This window comes from Rhagoletis pomonella, unplaced genomic scaffold (assembly GCF_013731165.1).
Source record: "Rhagoletis pomonella isolate Grant_MI unplaced genomic scaffold, Rhpom_1.0 Rhpom_scaffold_00007, whole genome shotgun sequence".
Classification (NCBI taxonomy): Eukaryota; Metazoa; Arthropoda; class Insecta; order Diptera; family Tephritidae; genus Rhagoletis; species Rhagoletis pomonella.
This window is the reverse complement of record NW_023458561.1, coordinates 38,950,202-38,966,781: the sequence shown is the minus strand read 5'-3', so window position 1 is coordinate 38,966,781 and position 16,580 is coordinate 38,950,202. Positions and strand designations below refer to the sequence as shown.

Below are 16,580 nucleotides of genomic sequence, written 5' to 3'. Positions count from 1 at the left end.
CGCGACCAGTAAGTGGTCGTCGTCACTAAAGGAGATTTCAAAGTCAAAGTTTTGTAAGCAATTATTAGGCATTGTCGTGCAAAAAACCTATCACAATAAAAACAAACTGAATTGTTAAACTTATCTACTTATAAAATTTAACTTGGACTTCCAGCATTTACAATAATATGAAATAATTCCTAATAAATTAAGTGGATAAATTTTATCGACTTATCTAATAACGAAAACAGGGTAAGGTCATCAGCAGCAACTCGATTATTGAGCAAAGGCAATAAGGAAACGAACAGCCGTGGTAAGAAGTAATTGACTGAATTGTATGTGAAAATGTTAAAAACCTTACGCAATTTATATTTTTAGCAAGAAAAGTTGTTTATGAAAAATAACTGCTGCAGCCATACTTCAAACTTTATCGATTTTTTTCTGAAATAAGCGTAAGTAATAGTTTAGTATGTTAGTACATATGCATGTATGTATGTAAATAATAGTGCAATTAAAAATAATGATTTGTGAAATACAGTGACAAACAAAAGTATTGGCACAGTGAATTTTTCGCATTATATGCCATGTTTTTTATTCTAATTTATTTTCGATAGTTTTTTATAAAAATATAGTTCATTTTACACCAGAGAACATAAAAATAAAATCTCTAAACTTTGTGCAAAACCCAGGAAAATTCAATAAATTTGCACACTTATTTGCAACTTTCTATTCAGGTATTTTAGAAAAATTCTAAGTATGCAGTTTTATAGTGAATTCAAATTTAGTATGATAAAATGCAAGTTTAAAGTTGCTAGAAAATTGCGTTGATTTTTGTTCGGCACTGTACATACATACAAGTACATATAATCAATATATTATGCCCAACACGAAAACGGAAATGATCAGAATCATTGCTGGTCCCTTTCCCTTAATATCTTATTTTTCGTTCCATTTCAAGATGTATACTAGGTTTTACGCCTAGGAACGTAGCAAACGGGTATTAGTTGTGGTTACAGAGCCCAACAAAATTCTAACAACTGCATGCGGCACAACCAAAAGAGAACTAATATAAAAATCAATTGAATATAATTTGATAAATATTATTCCAAATTTGCATATTCAATTAAATTTTATAATAGCTCTATTTTAGAAGCTCGGTTTACCTGTCAAATGTTTCGAAATTTTGTTTGATAATTAGAGTAATGTAAGTACACATCGATGGCCGAGTGCAAGATCGACCTATCTTCGCAGGCAGTTCGAAACGCCCTATCTCAGAACTCGATTCGAAGAGGCATTATCTCAGCTTCAGATTCGAAAACGCTCTATCTCAGCATATTTCCATTTGAGATAGGGCGTTTTTGAACCGAATTCTGAGATAGGGCGTTCTTCAACCAAATTCTGAAGTAGGGCGTTATTGAAAAGTTTTCTGAGATAGGGCGTTTCGAACGTTTTCTTATTGCCGGCAGCAAAAATTGTCTGGTAGGTGTTTTCTCGAATTAAATTCTAGCGTATGAAATTCGATAGCTACCGTTTATCGTATATCGTTAAATTTTGGTATTACCATACAATAGCTATCGTATCAGCTGTTCAATTTCTTACGCTTGCAAGCGGTTGTCCATTTTTACACGATACGATACAATTAACCAAAATTAAAGTGTGTATGTAAGTATTAAAATGAATAACATAAAATTATGGAAACGATTTGAACAAAATACTGAAATTTTTCAGGGCAAAAATTGCGAGAAAAAAACATAAAGTTGAGCGTATTGCTTCTCCAAGGGATTTGGTTTAGTTATTTGTACAATGATTTTGGGTTCTTGTGTCCAAACGCCTGACCCGAATCTGAAAAAAAAACATTAACATACACGTGAAGTCAAAGGATCGAGCTTTAATTTAAAGCAAAGATTTCAAATTTCCAAGCACTGTTTTATTGATAAATTCTGTTCGAAGGATGCACATTTTTATAAACACAGTCGAAGCCTTAGGTTGGGGTAATCCAATAACGCCTCTTTGCAACACTCTGTTGGTATGAACCCGGAGCAAGAAATCTCAGAGTTGTGAAAACCTTTAATATATTCGGTATGGATGGTGAAAACTCGTATCAGAAAATAAGGCAGCAATCAAATGGTTTTAAGACCGAGGCTAGCTCCTGCAAAGTTGGAGATGGAAATCTGGTAACAGATGTTCAGAGTACACTTGAGATATGTAGGGAACACTTCTCAACGCTTTTGAATGGCGACACAGGTGGCGCGTTTGATGAAGGTGAACCCGAACCAATGTATAGAGATGAGACTCACGACCCTCTACTCAACCAAGACGAGGTGAGAACAGCAATAAGGCGGCTTACTGTTCAAAGTCGGTGGCGAAGAGTTGTAGCGGCGCATGTACCATCATTTAAGCAGAATTTGGTCCGATGAATACAAGCCCGAAGACCGCAATCTCAGTGTACTATGCCCAATCGACAAGAAGAGAGATCCCACCGTTTGCGCCAATTATCGCGGAATAAGCCTTTTAAATATTGCATACACGACGATACTGTGTGAAAGACTGTAGCCGTTGACCAACCAGCTGATTGGACCTTATCAGTGTGGCTTCAGACCTGGTAAGTCCACCATTGACCGGATTTTCACAGAACGTCAAATCCTGGAGAGGACACTAGATAAGCAAATCGACACACACCATCTTTTTGTCGGTTTTAAAGCTGCTTTTGATTGCACGACGAGGAGCTGCCTGTACGACGCCATGTCCAAATTTGGGATCCCCGTAAAACTAATACGGCTAATAGTGACGAATTCGGAAGGACCTCTCCGCACCGTTTGAGACCAAACGAGGCTTTAGACGAGGCGATTCAATTTGATGCTGGATAGCGTAATAAGATCTGTGAATCTGAATCGCAGCGGCTCCATATATAGCAAAAGAACGATGTTGCTGGCGTATGCAGATGATATCGACATCGTAGGTCTGAAACAAAGGGACGTAGCCGCAGCATTTACAGGTTTAGAAAAATAAGGTAAAGAGATTGGTCTAGCGGTGAGCGAGGGCAAAACAAAGTACCTCCTAGCAACATAGAAAATATCCACGCGTTTCGGGACACACGTCTCTGTTGTCAGCTATAACTTTGAAGTAGTGAAGGACTTTGTCTACCTAGGATCCAGCATAAACACAACTACCAACGTCAGCCTGGAGATCAAGCCAAGAATAACTCTTGCCAACAGGTGCTACTTTGGGCTCGGTAGGCAATTGAAAACAGAGCTCTCTCTCGACGAACAAAAATCACGCTCTTCAAATCTACCATCATACCCGTCCAAGCACAAGTGAGAAGGTTTTGGGGGCTTACGAGAGAACTAATCTTTGCAAGATCTATGGCTCCGTTCGCGTAAGCGACAAGTACCGAAGAAGATGGAGTAATGAAGTGTACGAGCTTTTTAACGACATGAAAGGACCAAGGCCAGATTCTGAATTTACGGCCAGTGTAATCTTCATATATGTACATACATATGTATGTATGTATATAAAATGATAGCCGTGTTCGTTGTTCGGACTTCAGTCAAATTTTCGGAGCTTATTTCTAATTTTTAAATAAATTGCATATAACAGACATTTATAAGTTGCGAAACATAAGTAATGAAAATAAATAACAAAAGTCCTACGATGCTACTCTGAGGTACACCTGAAGATGCCACAAAAGGTTATGAAGCGGTTTTACCGAAGGCCACGATGTAGAGAACAAAGGTGGCGCATTCAGCGGACCGCTACTTTGATTTTGCCGATTTTGACGATTCTCAAGTAAAAGTAAACAACGCCTTAGCAACTTTAATTGCTCTAAAATTTACCAAAACTTTTCTTAAATCATATACTTTTACAATTAAAGCGCGTTTCCTATCGAAAAATTTAATAAAATCATCGTACAGTTTCATAAGTAAAAACACTATCAGCTGATTGCCAAAAAAAATTCTACAGCTGAGATCACCTGTTTTTGGCATGTGCTCTTATCTTTTACAATTTCTTTAATTTCTTTTACAATTTCTTTTATTTCTATTACAATTTCTTCAAAATACACTAACACACTGAACCAAAAACACCAATACACTAACCAAAAACACACCTACATCCTGCCAAACATACACCTACAGCCTGCCAGAAAAAAACGGTAAGAAGAAGAGTTACTTTACTTATGGAACTGTACGATGCTTAAAATCTACGGAAAAGTTAACTAGGTTTCTGCCACTACAGGAAATTCTAAAAAGTTAACTTTTGTGAGTTCTTTGTTTACCCTTTGTTTCTTTTCTAACATCAATTTGATTTCGGTAAAATGTAATGAGTACAATGAGAAGTTTTCAAATATTTAAATTTCACAGCTCCTCGAACTAAGTTCACATATAGTAAAATCGCATTTTGACAAACGCGTCACTCAAAAAAGGATTATTTCACTGGTTCAACGAACAATAAGTGTCATCCGGATGCATTTTTTATAACTACATATTTCTTGTTTTTGAGCGGACATTATACCAAATACAAAGGAAAATATATGAAATATCAATAAAACATACATATATTTAATATATACATAAAAACACTAAGTTTTTCTTATTTCACTTATATTTAGATATAGGTACTAGCGTTGCAAAATGTCCCATATTTGTCGGGACGTACCGTATTTTCTATTAAATTTGACATGTTACGCCGGGACAAGATTTTTCCCGAATTTTCCACAATTTCATTAAGGCTATTCCAACTATACTCGTTAAGGTCTTAATTCGGTATTCGGTAACTCCCCGCATTGTTTTGTTTTTGTAAATTACCGAATACATCATTACCAACCAACCAAAAGAATAATGGGCGTTCGAAGTTGAAAGTGATGCCGAGTTACCAGATAACGAATTAATACTCAACGAGAATAGTCTGTGAATACCCTTATTATTCATTTCAACCTGTAAACTTCTACTCAACATGATCATGCTTTGATGCGGCTATTGGGAATAGGTCATTACCAAGCATACTTGCATGCAACTCTCTAAGGAAATATAGCTAAAAATAACCGTTGATTTTTTAGAATTTTTTTGTGGAGGCTTGTGCGAATTTTCTTCCATATAGCGCATGAACAAAACTGACTTTTATATGGAAGAAAATGCGCAACACCCTCCGCAAACCTTGTACTCTTGATCTTCCTTTGACAAATCCATGTTGGTTGGCTAGTGAAGATAAGACCACCAATTAAGAATGAAAGTTTCTCTTTAACAACACTCTCGAAAATTTTAGAGACCGTGGCTAATTTCGAAATCGTTCTATGATTCTTACATCATTCTTATAGCCGCTTTTGTATATGTACATATGTATGTATGAGTATACATCAACATGAATAACTTTTTATTTTGAGTGTAAATCTTAAAAAAAAAAAATTTGCATGTCCAAATATATGCACTATACATATGTACATACCATCACCTGAGATGCAAAAAGACGTAACAAACATCGTCGCTGAAATGCAAAAAGACGCAACTAATAAAAAATACAAAATTAACTTTTTGATTGATATGTCCATCAAATTTCATCGAATTACAATTCCCATAACATTTTACAAAAAAAAAAAAAAATTATTAGTCACAACTTTTTACATTTCAGTTACGATGTTGTTACGTCTTTTTGCATTTCAGGTGACGATATGTACATGCGACAAAGCCATATACGAAAACGTACGTAAAACATTTAAATATGTAAATGTCTTTATACACAAATGAGCAAAAAGATACAAGCTTGTTTGTGGTGTTCTTTTTACCGCGCGAGTTTGCAACAAGCAAGAAAACTTAAATCATATAGTTGCAAATTATTCGCCGCTTTAGTTGCTTTTTACCAAGACAAATCACCGAACAAATTTTAAAAACAGCTCTCAAAACAAAAAAAAAACAAAAAAAAAAAATTTATTGCTCGTAATCATTGTCGTGACTGTGAAGAAATATTTTTGGTTAGGAGCATTATTACCTAAAACTGTTTTGAACAGCACACACAAAAGTACAATATGGCTGAAAAAGTGTAAGTAGGCAATGAAAACTCCTTAAGGAAGTTAATTAAATCTATTTAAATTAGAATCATGATTATGCAGAATATAAATTGATAGTTGTGTCGTCCTGTGTACTGAAGTGCAAAATAAAAATATGTACATATATATATAGCAGCACCATACTCGTGATGGAGTGATTGATTAGTGAAGTGTTTGGTTGGTTGGTTGCTGACTGCACACAGCTGGTGGTAATATTCAACCATAAATCAGATATTTATCAAAACTTAAAAGTGGCAAAACAAAGCGTGCAGATTAAAGACCTAAAGAGTTGTTTATAAGGAAATGAATGCTGGATGGAAGCAATTAAACATTTTATTTTTATGTACTTGGATTTTTATTTTTATATTTTTAACCTTAAGCACTAATTTGGATTTACTTTGTTTATGCCTGTGATGGGCGTACATATATCGCTGTTTTAACCAAGTCAAGAGAAATTTTTAATTATTCATTACAACTTTTTTATTAATTTTATTTTTTTTTTTCATAGTAGCAACAAATGAGTGTGCGTTTTAATGAACGGCGTATACGCCCACAGCAGACAAAGAGTATTTTTAGTATAAGAAATATTCAATGTACATACATCCGTATGTAAAAAAGCTTACATACACTACATTTCGCATTACCGTTAAGCGAACAATGAAGAATGCAACGAACTCTTCAAGGAAATTGCAACGCAAAAAAAAAATTATAAAAAAGAAAGTCATATACAGACTAAAGTGCATAACGTTACCAACAAAAAAAAAAAAAAACTTTTATTTTTTCCAATTGGATTTCCCCTGGGCATCAAATGTTAATGACAAAGTTGGGCATTGAAAAATTATAATACTTGTGGCATTAATAATAATAATAACATTTTGGAGCTTTCAACTTGCTTGGCCGACGTGCTACTCTAATTTGTGGTGTACGTCTTAATGTTGTAAGACAAATGGAGGGGCCGGGCCTGCCGAAGGTGACCGCTGTTAGAAAAAACTTTTTCTAATTTAGATATTGCTCGGTTACGCACCTTTAACCACTCAACTAGAGAGGTCGACATGGTTGTATTGGGTTAATAGCCATTAATTTCGTTTCCACATGGAAATTTGTTGTCATTTTAAAGCCTTGCGCACACCAATGCGATAGCGAATGCGATATCTCTGTCGTTGTCGCTATCGCGTTAGTGTGCGCAAGGCTTAATTCCTATTGCATATTCGACTTAACATTCTGTATATTTTATGACTTCATCATTGTTTTTACTCGCCTTGAAAATACTTCCGAAAATATACATCCAGAAAAAAGTTAGCTAAAAATATTTCTTTCAACGCAGGATTTGGTACCTATAACGAAATTATGTGTTGAGAGAAATATATTTAGCTGACTTTTTTTTGGGTGTACACACCTAAAAATTAATACATATACTCGCGAAACTAGAGGTTAAATATTGGAATTATGGAACAATATGGGTATCAAATAAAGAAAACAATTATGTAGAATTGAAAAAGGTTAATATTTTTGGTGCATAATGATCCTTGTTATCTTTGAACATCATTGAAAATATTCAATATTTATTTTTGAAAAAAATACATGTTACACACTGCCACATCCTCGAATTTCGTCCTTCGTCCTAAGAAAGTCGGCTTTAAAAAAAATGAATTAAAAGGTCTTTTTTAATATTTTTTCGTTTTTTATTTTTTATTTTACAGAATTTTCGCTTTCATTTGATACGCATATTGTTATTCTACATTACACTGAGCTTTTTAATTAATTTGTTCAATTATTCATATATTTGAAATTTCAAAGCATTTTAAAATAAAATTCTGACGCCAGACAAAAACTAAAAACGCAGTTTAAGTTGGCCCCTAGTTTCGTGAAAATATTGATTTTTTCGTGTTTTGAAATGTTTTCGCTTTTGTCGCACAATAGAAGATTTGTTTGAAAAAACATTTTCAGGTGTCTGTCACAAAACGCTTGAAAATAATGATCCAGCCGGTAATATGTGCAATACAATTATATGTACAATATAACATACATGGCAAAGAAGGATAAAAAAATGTTTACAGTGTCATTGAATGTGTATGACCATTAATAGAACTGTTTGTGGCGTGAAATATTTGGCAATGAACTCAATTAACTTGGCGAACATCGAAATTCACCTATTACCTATTGAGAAATTTCCGCTATTAATTTAACTACATGTGTATTTACCAAATACATACATACATACGTGTTCGAACTAAATTCGTATGTACATTAGGGCGGCTAGTTAAAAAAAAAAATATATAACTTTTAATAGGCTACCGATCAATTTCGGGAAATTTAATGTTAATAGGACGGGAAGAAGCGTGCTCCAAGTATTTCAGAGTACACAAATCAGTGCAAAAAAAACAAAAGCAAAAGTTTATTTGCTAAATAGCGATTTTTTGTTACTCGAAACGAGGTGAGCGTTTATCGTTCATTTTCATTGCGTTGTCCACCCATGGGTTCCGAGTATGACATGTCCAAGCTAGCGCAATTGTACATTTATTTTAAATGCCTTTTTAAAGCTCGTACAGTTCGCCTTTCTATCTTCTGTATACATTGCGGCGAATAATTATCTTGAAAGCCGCCAAATCCTTCGCACCTTTGTTCGACATCGTCTATGAGAAACTGGCATGTAAATAGAAATTTTTCTTTAGCTGTGTTTTTTTTACACGCATATACATCTAAGCTTAACGTGTAAAAAAACAATCATCGACAATTTTCATTTCAAAACAAGTAATTTCCATTTTATCGACAACTATTTCCCACCCTGGTGCGAAATAAAGTCAGTTGACATTATTACCTTTTCAAAAGCGAAATAAAGTCAACAAAAATTTGGAAATAAAGTCATTGACGCTATTTCCTCATTCAAATGAAAATAGCGTCAACAATGCTTAAAGTATGTATGTATTCATAGAAAAAAATGTTGTTCTTACAATAAACATTGCCCCGTAAGTGTTGTTTTTTAATAGATGAAAAAGGTTATTGCCAAATCTTCAGTGTTGTGATATTAATCCACACACAATCATGAACTACCACCAATTGATTTTATTAAAAAAATTTAAATTACGAATATGTAAAAACAAGACGCGAAAAACTAAACGCTTGCGCACAGCTAGAATACGAGAAATATTTGAAGAAAGAGTAGTAGAAATGATCCATAACTTGCAAAACATGTTTCGTTTCCACAAAAATAAGGCGAACACTATTAAATTGAAGAAACAGTCCATGTCCAAAAACCCCGGAGGAACAGTGAAAGAATTCTGTGCTTTAAATTAGCATATTTTGAACGAATTAGGAATGTCTAAGGTGGAAAAGAAACCAACCTTTCTATAAGGAAACAATTATAGAAAAAGAATTTTCTTACACTGTATTCATGTCTCCGCCAGCAATTTGTGACGACATCATTTAAAAGCAGCTAAGGAGAACGACGACACTATTTATTAGAAGGCACATTCAACGAGCCATTGTGCCAAAATGCGGGTACAAACAATTATTGATTATTTAATATCGGAACCGAGATCATATAAGTTAATTGACTGGTTTTCACACACTTTTGAAACACAAATTATAAGCTTTTTTACTGCAGACAAGTTGTTGCCCCAAAACACAGCAGAAATCTTCCAATCAGGGCTGCCAACTATCCTTAGTTATGAGGTGCCATTATTGAGGAAAAAAAAGGCCAAAATGTGCCAACTAGAAAAATAAAAGTGCCAAAAAAGGTGTCAGTCCTTTTAATCATTCACATTTAGCAATAAAATAAAGCTACATTTTCCAAACAAAAGTGCAATGATAAAATAAGATAAACCAGTTGAATAGCCTTTATAAATTAGAAAATTTTAGTTGAAAAAAAGAAATGCACGCAAAGGATTTCACAAAAATGTATTGAAATGTTTTTTTTTACAAAAGTGCCATTTTGAAAAATTAAGTGTCATTTGAAGTAAAATAGGGACAAATGGCACGGTTTGAGCCAAGTTGGCATCCCTGCTTCCAATAACTTACAAATATAAAAATGTGAAATATCGAGGGCTTGAATTCATTAATACCCTCTATCTGCAATTTGCACAAAACCTATTTTCTGATTTTAGAAACCATCTGGGACTTATTATCTGTCGTTATATAAGGTAGCATTAATATCACTGATGACAGTTAAAGCGCGCTGACGCGGGCCGCCGCAAAGCTACGCACGGGGCCATAGATCTTGCGAACATTAGTTCTCTCGTAAGCCCCCAAAGCCTTCTCATTTTTGCTCGACATCGTCCATGTTTCTGCGCCATATAAAAGGGCGGGTATGACGATAGATTTGTAGAGCGTGATTTTTGTTCGTTGTTGTTGTTGTTGCAGCGGCACATTGTCGCCTTGAAATAAACGTCCCGAGAGACGAGAAAAATAAAAGTCCCACATAATTATTATGAGTAGACGTAAATAATTTTCGTCTGAAAATAATCGTCCCGAAGGACAAAAAAAGATATTTCTCGTAAATAGTTATTATACAAAGACGAAAAAAAAATCTCGACGTTTTTGATCCGAAATATTAGGATAATAATTATTTTGGATCACTGGTAGTAGGACATAGATTTGCAAAAAATTGAACCGCTGGTGGCGCTGATGTCAAAATAAAAAGTACGTTCGACATAAAATGTTGCTTGCACAAAATTCACAAAAATTTATTAAACTTAAAAAATGCACATCAAAATTTCGATTTGTTAAATTGGATTTCTTAAAAAGATTTTTATTTATGAGGTTTCTGATACAGATCGACGCCAAACTTTAAATGAAAAATATTAATAATAAATAAATAAACATAAGTTACCAGCAGCATAATTTTGAATTGAACTGCTATTATTTTACTCGCAGCTATATGTGTTGTACATATGTATGTAAAGAGCTATCGAAAGTATTTTATGAACATTGAATCTAATCAGTGTAAATATAAGGTTAGCTTCAAACAGCAATCTGTTTTTTTTTTAAAGGTTTATCTATCTTTTAACCTTCATGTACGAAGAGGGCATCGTACTTGCGACCTTCATATTACAAATGTACATACAATCTATATTTTACATACAATTACAAGGCTAAGACATGTCAAAAGGCATACATACATAAATAAATAGAATAATAATTTTTATTAACTATATTGACTATGCCGTAAATACATATGTACATACATATATGTACACATTGTTCAGAGACATGTATGTATGTATGAGTTCTAGAATGTGTTTTGAAAGGTCATTCTACCGGCTAGCTATGTATATAAATATCTTTGAAACATTTTATAAATAGTACGTGAAAAATAAATAACAGTTGAGTGTTAAATAGCAATTAGCAGCAAAATAGCAAATTTTGAGCCTACGACACGAAAACAACACTGCACTGTTAAGACCACCAAGTTGATATAGTCAGCTTTGAACTTTTATGTATGTGTACTAGGGTGGCCCAAAATCAGTAAATGCTTTAATAAACCCAATTATTACTGGGAATCTCCTGGAGAGAAACTGGAGAGAGAGTTTTCTGATAGAAAAATATTGATTTTTAAGAATTCTATACCATTTCTACGAAAAGTTTTCCCCATATAAAATACATGGAAGACTTTTAACGCTTTGAGGGACCTCTAAATATTTTTCGATTTCAAAATAAAAAAAATAAGGGTATAGTTATTTTCGGTATAGAACAAACCTAGGGGGTGAGAGCATAAAAATTCCGACTTTACTTTTTCCACATGCATTTTTGGACCACCCTAATGTATACACTTACCAATGTAATACATATAACATGGAGAGCTAAAAAGCTGGTCAAGAATTAAAAATCCAATTTTTTTTTTTAGTTTCAAATACGGTTTCATATTTTAGGCGTATTCATGTACTGAACGCTGAAAATGTAGTAAAACTGTCAAAACATAAAAATTCGCTCAGAGTGAGAGAGTGACACTGAAAAGTATGGGATTCTAGTAAATAAAGGTAACTTCTGACAACTTTAACATAAACTCCAAATTATGGTTGTAAATTTTTGCTTATATTGTATGTAAACACATTCAGCTCACACATGTAAATAATAAAAAATAGTTTCAAATTCATTGGAATCCACTTAAACAAGTAATTCAATACTTTTCAACATGAATTAGCTGAGTGCACTTTTCTTTTGTTAACAATTTGGTTGTCAAACACACTAGGGCAGATCGTTTGATACATTTACCAGGATTTACCATTAAAAAATTCTCGGACTAAAACTGGTAACTTCTGATAGAGAGAGGGCCTTATTTACTCTCTTTTTTGTCCTCGAAATAGCAAGAGAACCGAGAACGGAGGATCGATTTCCAGTCAAATGTTACTATTTCTGACTAGTCCGAACTCGTATGGGATCGCAACTAACGATTCTACTGTCTATATCATTTGAAAGTCATCTGTTTGCAATGTCTCGTGTGATTACCGAAAACGTGAAATTCTTACCTAATTTAAATGTGGTATAACTTTTCAAGGATTTGCTTGGTGTGTATTTCACAACATGGAAATTGTTGTTGTTGGTATGTATTTTGACTTTAAGTGTTTTTTTGTTCAATTACATAGAATGCGTGCTATGTGTTTTGCGTATTTTCAAAAGCTATCTAAAAAGCATGCCGGAATTTTCATATAGGTTACCATAAATTCTTGAAGATAAATATTCATACATCTAGAATTTTTAAGAATTAACTACCACTATTTTGCATCATTTCGTTTAAAACACAGTTGGTCTAGACTTAATTTCCGTAACTTAACTTAACTTAATATTTTGGCCAACGTGTTATATGATAAACTGTGTTGGCGGTTACTTAAAACTTAACTTACCGTAAGAAACTTAGGAACCTGTAGGTTTTAGATTCTTAAGTTACGGCCTTACGGAAATTGAGAGCGGTGAGAGAATCAGGCTTGCCAAATTTTCGTTTTTTTATTTCTCAAAAATAAATGAACGCAAACATATTTTTTTGCATGCATTTTTTTGATGTGGCATTTTTGGCGGCAAACTGCCAAACAGCTGAGAAAGAAAATACAAAAATAAAATATTTGCGCTTCTGGCTTAAGTTGACGTGCTGTGTAAACTAAGTTAAGCCTAGACTAACTAAGCAATTAGGCATTTTTTGTCATGTGTGCAGTTGGTTGGACGCTGATAAGGAACGTATTTTAAAGCCTATTTCAACAAAGCTTGACCAATTACAACATTTTGCCTAGGGTAGGGTAATCTCTGTAACAAATTTGGTTAATTGTTAAAGTTTGTTGAATTTGTATAATTTTTGTACAAATTTACGTGGCGCTGGTTATGTAATATCTTAGACTTTTATAAAAAACTATAAACATTAAATAAATAAAAGAAAAATAGCCAAAGCTGGTCAAAATTTCTCTTATCTTAATTAGCTGACCACAAGTGTATGTATGTATGTACATACATATATATGTATTAATTTAAAAATTTTGCTTTTTTGTCACCTCGTAACACTTAAGAAAATTCATTTAAAAAATTCGTACTCAATTGAAGTTAATAAAAGAGAATTAAAAAGAATTTTAAATTGGCCTGAAAATTGCATGCCTGCATATTTACATACATACATATGTATGTACATACACGTATATACATACATACGTATGCACGCATATACTATATATAAGGCCTGCTTAATTTTGTTCTGCTTTGACATAATTTAAAAATTTTTTAAAACATTTTTTCGAAAATTTCCGATGCTTAAATTCGCATATGTGTATGTATGTATATGTACATGGATATTAGAGTAATTTTGGAACTTTGTCCTACAAAGCAAGACTCCCCCAGAAAGTTTCATTTGGTCATAAAAACGAGACCTGTGATTTTTTTTTTTAAATCGATAATGAAAAGACCTGCCTCCAAGGTCGTAAAATTTAGCACATTAATGGAATTTTTCATAAAGTGGTCAAAATTAACTACAAGTCAGTGGGGAATTTAATATATTTTAATAGCACTTGATGTAGTTTGTCCCCCGATGTCAAAAATGGCTACAATATTTTTGAAGCTCCCCAACTTTTAAAGTTACTGAGGTTTTCCCCACGTAAAATTACAATTTTCTGCGATTTCAGAAGTTAAATTTTAGCCCAGTAAATTTAGTTCAAATTGGTACGAAGAAAAAAAATGTTTAGCTGCGAACTTTTGATGCAGTTTACTTCTATTTAACACGAAGGTTATGGATCCACAGTCTTGCCATCCAATTTCATACGCGAACATTCCGCCATTTTGTAATATACGTTTTTTTTGGGTTTTTTGCGATTTTATGTGAAGCTTGTTTTGAATTTTTTGTAAAAAACGGTTGTATGTATACAAAGTTGTAGAGAATTTAATTTCCCATATTTTCTATATACAAGCTTTAAAAAAAAAAAAAATATTTTTTATTGTAAACAATTAGCAAAATGTGCGAAAGATTTTTACATTCTCACAGTTGTAGAGAATTGTCCCTTTTAGTGTTGGGTTCTCCGGTTGCACAAAAGTTGTAAAGCAAAATCTAATTTACGGTTAGTTTAGATCAGAGGTTCCCAAACTTTTTTTTCTCATAGACCCCTTTCAAAAATTTTCTGGTTTCGGTGGAACCCCTGCTGATACATTTCTAAATATTCCCAAAGATCGTAAAAAAATTAAATGTGAAAATTATTAGATCGCGGGTGAATTCAAAAACTAAAATCAGAGTGGCCAAAATAAAAGTAAAATATTTTCTATTTATAAAAACAATGTGATTACACAATTGTAAGTTTTAAAAAATAGAGCTCGTAAATACATCAAAATACTCTCTCTCGCTCGGAAGAGTTCAATTTTTTAAAAGCACTGCAAGCGCCAGCGTTATTTACATTATCTTCACCATAAACTCATCAAATGTTCGGCTCATTCATGACTTTGCACGTGGAGTATATGTATAATAGTTTATTTGTGTTAATGGCATCATTTTTATTTTTATCGCTCTGACTTTTAAAGTGAGGCAAAAAATATTTATCACATTTTTAAAACGCAAAACTTAAAACATCAAAACGGCTAAGCTTTTTTCGACAAACTTTTAATTAAGAAACTGACAATAGAGAAAAGAGCGAGTATTCACCCAGTTTCTGATGGTGGCTTCGATTGCCGAAGGTAGAAATGCTAAAACTGGTTGCGGACCTATGAATGCCTGGTCTGAGCAAACTCTGGCCAAATGATCAGATGTCTCATAACGAGGTACTCCAGAGTGACCTGGCACCCAGAGTAAAACAACCTCGTTATGTTTATGTACCATCATATTTTAATCGAGCCTTGCATTGCCCAACTAGTTTGGAAGTACTTAAATAGAGGGCTGGTCAATGCCTTAAGTGCAGCTTGGCTGTCACGTAAACTCCTTCCCCTCCACCTATGTTCCACCACGTAGTCCAAGGCTTTGAGTATTGCAATTACCTCAGCCTGGAAGACCGAAGCATATTCCCCTACAGAAATGTGAAGCTTATCTCCATTAACCTCGAAAAAGACCCCAGATCATGACCCAGAGTCAGTTTTGGAGCCATCAGTGAAGATGCGACAATATGTGTGTCTGGTCTCAGCGATGGAATCAAACCAGAATTCAGTCTCAGGGAACTCAACATTATAGAATATAGCCTTTGATGTAGTCGCATCAACATGCGACCTCCAAAGAAGTTTTGAGTCCAAGATTAGGCAAAGATACTTCATTTCTGTGGCAACGTTGACATATCTGGCGGGTTATTCTTCTGGTAAAGGTATGACTTAACAGAAAAATTGGCAGAAGGTCATCGACCAAAGCCGCGTGTATTTGAAGAGAGTTAATTTACTTTTCGCAAATTTCAGAGATTAATTTTCATTGTATCTATATAAATACTCCAAATACTAAATCGTATTTGGATATTAAGCACTTCTTTCAATGTTCATAGAACATGCACTCCCATACTCTTGCGAACTGTTTTGGAGCGTAAACAATTGAACATCTAGAATGGCGAGGACTAGCATCTACGTAGTAGAACATTCCGTGTCTTTAGTTGATTGCCAGTTTCTTGTAACCCAACTTTATAAGTGATACACACTCACAAATGCATGTTCATATATAAAAACCAGTAAGAGAGGGTTCACCACAAAAAAAAAACTACAATTACCAGACATATGCATGTATGTATGTAGTCTCCCTCAGCGAATATACAGTCAGAGTCGAAAGTTAGCATGCACCTTGTTCTAATAAAATATTCACAATTACACATTTTCATGAAAATTTTTTTTTCATTAATCTTTTATAAAAATGTAGTTCATTCTACATATAACATAAACCATATAAGTTTCACTCTTTATATAAAATTCATAAAAATTAAAAAAATGTTCGTCAAAATATCAAGCTTTTTATTCAGAATTTTAAGAAAATTTTCCAGTATGTAGATTCGTAGTCCATTCAATTTTAGTATAATAAAGTAACAGTTTCAACTCACTTCAAATTGCCGGTGATTTTTTAGATTTTTTGTTTTTGTGGGGGGTGTAGTGCATATAACGCATAATCAAAATATATTTTTATCAACGGTAATTTTTAGTAACT

At 33.6% G+C, this 16,580-nt stretch overlaps 1 protein-coding gene across 1 annotated transcript in view; it reads left to right on the top strand.

Annotated features, from left to right (window-relative positions):
- Positions 1-16,580, top strand: part of LOC118742770 (zinc-type alcohol dehydrogenase-like protein C1773.06c) — a 41,113-nt gene continuing 24,533 nt past the window's right edge. The window contains exons 1-2 of the mRNA XM_036475105.1: positions 1-292; positions 358-431. The gene's annotated coding sequence lies outside the window, so the exon portion shown is untranslated. The remainder of the gene's footprint in view (positions 293-357; positions 432-16,580) is intronic.